The following is a 9,175-nucleotide window of genomic DNA, read 5'->3' on the forward strand; positions in this document are numbered from 1 at the left end:
TCCCTGTGGCGCTCTGATTTTGGGAACGCAGAGGGTTGGCGTGAAACTTCACACTGCTACCAAAGAACGGCTTTTTCTGGGAGTGGTCCGGCGGTGAACATACATAGGAATGGGATATCTTGTTCTCTATAAGTGAAGTTATGGTCTGACTTACCAGACACCTGCCATTTGGAAGGTTTTGGATCATAGAATCACAGAGTAATAGAATGGTTAGAGTTGGAAGGGACATTAAAGATCATCAAGTCCCCACCCCAGGGACACCTCCCACCAGAGCAGGTTGCTCAAAGCCCCATCCAGCCTGGCCTTGAACACTTCCAGGGATGGGGCATCCACAGCTTCCCTGGGCAATCTGTTCCAGTGCCTCACCACCCTCAGAGTAAAGAATTTCTTCCTAATTACCTAAACTAAATCTACCCTCTTTTAGTTTAAAACCATTAAAAGAGGTTTATCCTCTTCCTAGCATCTCCGCTTGTTCACTGATAGAAATAAACTAGAGTACACAGCAGACGACTGAGGCAGAAGGGACAGTTCAAGAACAATGTGAGAACAATGTATTTTGAAGCAGCTGAGATACACACCCGTATCTGCACTGCAGCTGAGGAGAATATCTGAAATAAATTTCAGCAGGGTCTATAATGAATTGTGCACAAACCATCAAACTTGACTATAAAACATTAATCAATTCACAGCTGTAAATTTTTCAGTAGAGAAAATATCTTTGCAGCACAGCTGGCCAGCCCAGTGAGGAGAGCTTTACACTAGGACCAGGGAAGGGAGATGACAACCCACAATCAAACGAGGAAGCAGTGGAGCAGGTTGGCAGAGAGGATGCGAAATGATGTTCAAGATCCCAATAGAAGGGAACAAGGCAAACTGCAGGATCAGAGTTCCCTGGTCTTCAGGAGAGCAGACTTTATCCTCTCCAGGTATCTGTCTGGAAGACTCCTATGGAAGGAGCACCTGTCAGATGAAGAGAGGCTCAGAGTTGGGACTAATTGTCCTGGAGAAGGCTCGGGGGAATCTTATCAGTGTACATAAATACTTGATGGGAAGGAGTAAAGATGGAGCCAGGCTCTCCTCAGTGGTGTCCAGTGACAGGAGGAGAGGCAATGGGCACAAACCAAAATACGAGGAATTCCATCTAAATATATGAAAAAAAAAATTCTTTGTTCTGGCACAGGTTGCTGAGAGAAGTTGTGGAGTCTCCATTCTTGAAGATATTTAAAAAACCCGAATGGACACAACCCTGATCAACCTGCATCATCTGACCCTCCCAGGCTAAGTAAAGGGCTGGGCTAGATGATCTCCAGAGGTCTCATCCTGCCTCTATAACTCTGTGACAAGGAGAGAAAGGAGATGGCTATGTGTGACCAGCAACACCAGATTGACAGTTTATTGATCTCGGAGCCACAGAACACTGTAACATTCAATTGCAATTATAACAGCAGATTTTTGCAAAGGTGAGGTAATAATGTGGTAAATCATTACCACTATCAAGAAGAAAGGTAATTACAGCCAGAATGGAAAGGATTGTTTACTTATTACTCAGGTTAACTGTGCTTAACACAATACAAATCGATGCATAATGTCACCAGTTTCACTCAATTTCTTCATCCAGGCCAGGAAATACTGGTGGCTACACAAGTACTGTGTCTTTGTCCAGCATTTGGCTGCTGTGACCTTGGAAAAATATTTTGGTCATATTTGTAAAAGTGGCTCTCAGTTTGCTCCAGTGAATTGACTTGCTTATGAACTGCGACTCTCTTTCTCCCCTGGTGCAGAAACCTCAGCTGCTGGGAAATGCTGTGAGCATGGACTGGCTCGAGCTTTGCAACACGTGGCTTGTGCAATCACAAAATAGCCAGAGCCGTGCTGGCACCGAGTGAGATCTTTTCACCAACTTTTCCTGAATTTTGTGCTCTTTAAATCCGGGCTGTTGCCAGTGTTTTCCTTTGACACATTTCTGCAATAGTTAATCACAGACAGTCTTCGTTATTGCTCACGCAACTCGTGCATATACATTTCTACTTGCTGTAGGTATGACCCGCCCCTTTAGGCAGTCACATCTTCTCACTGCTGGTGGAACTGCAAGACAATTCCATCTCTGACATCTCCGTGGGATCCACACAGGCATTGAAGAGCTTTTTGGGTGCCAAAGTATTCCCAGCAACCAACAAAGGACCAACTTGAAGCATTTTCACTCACCTCCTCAAGGCACCTGGACACTCCTTGCCATGCCTTCTTACCACATGCACACAGTGGCTTCCTAGGGCTTTATGGTTATTCCATTAAAGATTTTAAGCTTCTATTAGAAAACTATGTAATTCTTGGATGCTATAGTACTGGTCTCTTTGTAGAGACCATTTGGGAAGGGTGAGGGGTGGGTATAGCTCCAGGTTTTAAAACAGACTACATAAAGGGAAGTACGTGCTTATGTGTCTAATAAGTGCCCTCACCTACAGCAACGCTGAGCATCTGTGAACACACAGTGAAGCAAATTAAATGTCAATTACTTAAATGTCAATTAAGATTCCTGCATTTTGGCAAACACTTTAACATATATTAGCCATCAGTGCTTTTTAAATAGATATGAGAGTTCCCCATTGTATTTTTCAATACAGTTGCATAAATTCTAAATGTTCAGACTTACAAATGAAAATCAGAACTCTCCCATTCATACAAAGGCAGAGCAGGTGCCCAGGAATGCCCAGGTGCTCCTCGGCAACCGAAATTCTGCTGGAAGCACCGCAGCCTACTCCCTGCCTGCATTAAACCCTGCCCTGCCTGCATCTATCCCTACCTTCCCAGTTTCCAAGGCAACGGCAGAGCTCAGGCGAGGGATGCACAAGGGAGGCAACAGGGATCCCACAGCATTTTCATGTCTCTCCATAATTTCCCATTGTCTGGAAAAAAAATCGCACATGTACAAATGTGAAAGCTGCTCAAGCATACAAAATGTCTGCCTGTGGCTTTCTCCTCACTTATTTGTGATGGGTGACGTCATGCATTTCTCAGGCACGTATATCGGAGGCTACATGGCTTTTTGAGTCTTTCTGTTGGTACTTGAATGAGCAGGCTCATTAACTTATCGTTTGCTTTCCCACCTGATGAGGACTGAGTTCACCTTTGGAGCCTGATGCTCAATTGTGCATTAAGATAGATGTGCATTAAGATAGAAGAATATTTCTGACAGTAAGAGGGTGGAATAATCATGAAGGTATTTTTAATTCTAGTAATAAAATACCAGAAAGGAAAATCTATTTTTATTTCAAAATTACAACCCACTGCAGGCACTAGAAGCAATTAAATACTACAAACCTGAGCATACTTTTATGAATGAACAAAAGCAGTTTCATTGTAGAGTCCTCTGTACTTGTGTTTATTGTACCTGGGGGTTTGTGTGTTTGGCCAAGAACAAAAGAGGAAAGAGGATGAGTGTGTGAGAGAACATCACATTAAGGAGCAATTTAGGGCACTGTAAATTGTGAAACAACCCAAGCTCCTTTTGAGCGAAGAATTGTTTCCTTGTGAACCTAATATTTCTTCCATACCCTATGGTTTCTCCTGAGAACTTAGATTATAACCTCCAAGAGTCAGGAATTTCTGTGAAAGTGATTGCACAGGACGCAGCAAAATGATCCTCACTTGTCTGGCTTCCAAAGTTACCATAATAAACACGATCACATGTTGCAAAATGACTCCAGAAAGGGAAAAATATGTTGATCATCATCAGGCAGCGATTTAGTGAGAAGAAAGGCAAAACAATGCAGCCTCTCATTATTTCCGCTTGGCACACCAGATGTGATGGGTGGCAGCCAGATGGCTCCTGCCCCCATCCAGGCTGCACCTACCTTTTAAGATGGCTCAGTAGATGAAATACATCTGCTACCTCTACTAAATGGGTCCTCCAGTCAAGGGATGACTAAGATTCCAGCATCAATATAAATGAAATGCCGATATCACGTTTTCCAGGGTAGCTTATCAAGAACAAGGCACAGATAGCAACTTTGATCTGCTAGTCACTGTTCCTTTTGTTCCTCAGCCTCCTTGCTTTATCTTGCAATCCGATAGTTACTTGTAACACAAACTGACACCGAGCAAACTCTAAACTTCGTCTTGTGAGATCTGCTAAGAGATGCAGTAGTCTGTGGTGGGATTCAATGTACATTGTTTAAAATCACCTGGGTTCCCCACGGGAGAGTTCAGGGTGCCACCACACTAGGTCATCCAGACACCTTGCTCTGCTGTCTCCTGCTTCCAGCTGCCTGCCTTTTCCACCTCCGTTCCACCAGTTCTCCCTCTGGCACACTCCTGGGTCCAAGAAAAAGCTTTTTCCCCACCCCCAAGTTTACCATCCCTGGCTGTGGAGTTTAGGTAGCCAAACTGACTGGCAGAGGGGTCAGACGTGCCCTGGAGCTGCCCAGAGGAAATAACACAGAGGTAACACCTGAAGCAGAGCAAGGGGAATAGCACCGTCCTTTTTGGCAGCTTAAGGATATTGACTGAGCCCAGGCCGTGGAGCTACTCACTTCTGCAGGTTGCCATTTCCTCAACGCCTTGGAAATCTCTAATCCAATCTTGCTCTTTCTCCCTGCCTGCCGGAGCAGAGCTGGAATTATAGCTGGAATTTCTAAAAATCAGCCATACAACTAATTTATTAATTATAAGACCAGCATTATGCTGGATGAAGAGAAGCAGACTGTAAGAAGTCAATGCTTGAATTCCATTTAATGTTTGTAGAGCTTGTTGTGAGACCATTTGAATTCTGCTTGAAAACCCTGTTTAATTATTCACTATGAAGGCAGGCAGTATCTTTCTATTACCTGCACGGAAAATGTGGAAACATTTTTCAGTGCAAAACAATAGAGAACTGTTTACAGAACAAGCTACACAACCTCTGCCAAGGTAGACATTTCATCCTCTGGAGCAAGTTTTTTTTACATTGTGCTTAAGCTGGATTATTATTAACATTTCTGTTTGCAGTGACCAAAGTATTCTTGCCAAAAGGAAAAGAAAATATGTCTTAAACTTACAGGGAAGCCGAGTGAGAAAAATAATCTGATTATAAAGGATGACATATGGATAAATTGAGACCAGTTAGAAAATCTCTACCCTATAAGAATAAAATGTTAATAAACAAGAATTTAACAAAGCTAACTTGATTTCCTCCCTTACAAGTGGAATTCTGCCCGTAAGGGAAAAATGACTTTGAGTGGGGAGGAAGGAATGACCTACTCTGAAATTGTTTCTTTTTCGCTTAGATACTGTAAATAGATAGCCTTCTTTTACACACACTTCAAAAAAGACACAATTTTTCTTTCTGGCAGATTCACAAATAAAATACTTGCAATAGGACTGAAGCTCGGAGCAGGGAGACAGCTCGCTTCTTGTTAAAGTGCTCAGGGACAGAAAAGAGTTGTCACCTGTCCTTTGCCAGCAGAGAGGCTGGGGGGGGACAGGGAGGGGTGGATTTCACAGCTCCCCCGATACCTTCCCAGCGCCCGGGATTCAAACGCTCAGGGGGATCCAGCTGGACAAGGGTCCAGGAGAGTCAGGGCCAAGAACTATCTTTTCCAAATGCTTCCATTTTGAATTTTCATGGAGGCAAGCTAAAGATAACCACCCTCTAAAATGGAAGTATCTGAGATCTCATAGTCTGCTCTTTCTCTTCTTAATAAATAATAACCAGACTAGGACTGGTGATTGATGAACCATCAAAGGGCAGGTTCTTGGCATGAATGAATCTTAGACTGGAAGGGAGGAAATTTCTCAAAAATCTTTTTTTTTTTTTCAGTCACATACAAGATTAACTTCTAATACTCATTTATAAGGGATAATTTTGAGTTGAAGAAAGGGGGAAAATATAACCTTACTTGGATTACCTCAAGCACGTATAACACATCAAAAGAGTCACAAGCTTTGTTCTGTGGAAGCGTAGAAGCAGCTGAAAAATACACAGGAAGACTGAGAAGGGGATTATTGGTAAATGAGAAAACAATGCCTCCCCTCCAACGAGCGGGTTCAGGGGAACAGCATTACCTATAGCTCCTAGGCACACCTGAATGGGCCCAAAAAATATGCATTCACTGTGCTTTAACATGGAATGGAGAAGTAGAATAACATCCCTTGGGAGAAATGGTGTGTACCAAATATAGGGGGTAGTCGCATGATTTCTCCAGAGAGGATCTCCTCATAGCTTTAGCAAACAAAAATATCAGGCCTCATTAAACAGAAAGCAATAATCAAGGCACCTCCCTCTGTGAAGCAGAATTTAATACAGTTTAACAGCGCTTCTTTAAAAATGTAGTAAGCCAATGAGGCACATCTGAGGTTTTTTGGGGGAGGAAGTGATTTCAATGGAACAACCATGAAACTTGCCCTACTCAAAGCCAGTTCCAGGGCTTGTCCTGATCTTACACATAACTTCATCCTGGGGCTTACAGAGAGGGGCAAAAGGCAAAGGAAGAAAAGCAAGGACTCTTTCTGGTGCAGAGAGTGTTGCTAGATGCCCCAACTCTTTCTGATGAGGTCCCTTGAGCACCACCCTGGCACAGTGCCTCTGGGCACCAGAGCTGTTTGTTGCAGTAGTGCATTCAGCACTCTCTCATGATGACTCTGGCAGTCCATCACGGTTTCTTTAAGCACATAGTATTTGTACAGATGCCTAGAATGATCGAGTAGTGCTACATTCTTTCAAAGTATGCAACATATGATAATATCATCCATAAGCAGGTTTCCCTGCACAGAAGATGAGGATTTTGTCTCATTTTTTGTGGAGAATTGGCTGAAGAAGAGACCAAAGCTCTGGATTCCCTTCCTTCTTCAGGTTATAAAACCTATTGCTACTTTGGTTTACTGTTTTCTTCACCTCATACCTTCTGAAGAGATACACCTGTCAACAGGATGGGCCTCAGGTTTGATTCTTAGATTATCACATCACCGGGACCATTGTATGTTTAATGCCACCTTGTTTCTGATGTATATGGGCACCTCACATATGTTGGGAAGAGGATAATCATTGTTATTCCCACTTGACAGAATGGAAACCAGCTATTGGAAAACAGATGTAGGCCTATATCCTCAACAGATACTTAAGTGCTTTGAAGAACCAGACCACATATCAGACTACTCTTCCACAACACTGGTAATACAATGGCTTGGACTGAGATCCTAGAACTAAACAGGAAGTTAGGAGAGATAGGATCCCAGTGCTACACCTCATTCCATTTCTATTTAAATGAAACCTACATACCACCTAGCTGCTTTTACAGCCTTATTTAGCTTTACTATCTTGCACCTATCAGTGGACAAACATTGTTTGAGTAGTTTGCCTTGATCAAGATGTTTCACTAGTGTGCTTAAAAATGCCACACATTAATCAAATGGAACAAAAATAGAGATTGCTCCCCAGCACCATCAGCTTTAATTGTCAACAGAGGAGAATGCTTCCCTGCAAGCCACCATTGATATGTTGAAACAAAAATATGTTACTTGATATTACTGACTTCTATCTCAACACAAATGAGTCATTGTAAGGGACTTAAGCTGCACACCACTACGCCTGTACTATCTAGCTTTGTTTCTTCCAGACAGGATGCCTCATGCAAGACCTTTAGCCTTAGAGGTGTTCATCACATGGACAAATACAAATCACCACCCAATAGGTGGTTCTGCTTTATCTGTGAAACAGAAAAAGTGCAACCATGAGCACTTGCAAAGACATCTGTGTGTTGTTTGGCACACAGCAGTCAGTCTCCAGTTTTCATAGTGAATGGTCTCCCAGGTGACAGATACAGCTAAAGCTCCAAGATCCAACAGGGAAAAAAAAGTGGTACCCCTGGCCCAGTATGAAAGTCATCCTCCCTTATAGCTGACTTACTGGTCCTACCAAAGAGTTTTGAACCTCCCCTCTAAGGCTTCCATTATCCCCTTTTCCTGTATTTCCTTCACCTCCTACTGAACTGATGGTTTCATTATTTTTTTTAACGATTACAACTGGCAAATAAGCTGTGTAGGATTTATGAAAGGACATGTTTCTGTCTAGAGTATCTCTATTTATGGTTTCTCTTCCTCTAGAAAAAACAGAATACAAACAACAGCAAGCAATGTAGGATGCTGCCCTACTTTCTAGTAAAGGAGCTATACTGAAATGTGTTGCTTGCATAGCTATATTTAAGGGTTAGCTAGAGACAGTGTAATTACACTGAGAATTAGAAGCTAGACATGCTGAACACTGGTGAAACCTGCTACAGTCTCACGGCAGAAAGGAAGATCTTTACTATCAAAGACTGAGTTCTCACCTTTTAGTCAAACTTTGTTTAAATTTGTTTGCTGGCTCCCATTCTCAGCTTTACAAAACAAGGTATATGATGAACAGCTCCAAGTGCAACCCAGGTGGGTAATTTCAAGGGAAGGTTACTTTGACAACTGGATAAGCTGTTATTTCCCCAAAGGGCCTGGGGCAGCACGTAGTAACTCAGTTACTAAAACAACCTCGATTTGTTTAATGCTTAACCCTAGAACTGCTCAACTGCTACGAAGTACAAGTACTACTGTGGGTATATACAATTGTATTTGTTTACTGACAGTTCAGGCAGTTTAAACACTTCTCATCCCTCTTTACAGAGCGCACACCAGAAATGAAGCGTATAGAGGAGAGAAAAGTTTTAGCAAGTGCCTGTTGCCCTGCAGACCAGTGTAGATCTCACCATAGGATAAGGGGCCCATCAGCAAAGGAACAGGGTGTGCTCAGAGCAGTGTCTGCAGGCAGTGGTCAATTAACAGAGCCAAAACCAGGCAAGATATTAGTCATGCACAGTAGCTCCCTTTTAAGTCTTTATTCCAGTAATGCCTTGCAAGCATTTCATTAAAGGATCACAAAAGAGGTTGCACACATGTGGATACCAGCTCTTTCAGAGCAGTAAGGACCAGGGTAATTGTGGCATTGGTAGAGGTTCCCAAAGCAACACTTCTTTTAGTGCAGGAGCACTCCCCTAAGTGGTGTTCAAGTAAACTAAGGACTAAGCCTACTTACTGGGTAGCTGCTGTAGCCTAGGGGGTGATTTTACTCTTTTTTTTCATAGAAGTAAGAAACTATAACTACCAACAACTGCATTGGAGACTCACTCAGGATCCTTGCATCCTTTAAGAACACAGCAAGGCAAACCCACCCCCC

Source organism: Calidris pugnax, unplaced genomic scaffold, assembly GCF_001431845.1.
Source record: "Calidris pugnax isolate Ruff unplaced genomic scaffold, ASM143184v1 scaffold8, whole genome shotgun sequence".
Taxonomy (NCBI): domain Eukaryota; kingdom Metazoa; phylum Chordata; class Aves; order Charadriiformes; family Scolopacidae; genus Calidris; species Calidris pugnax.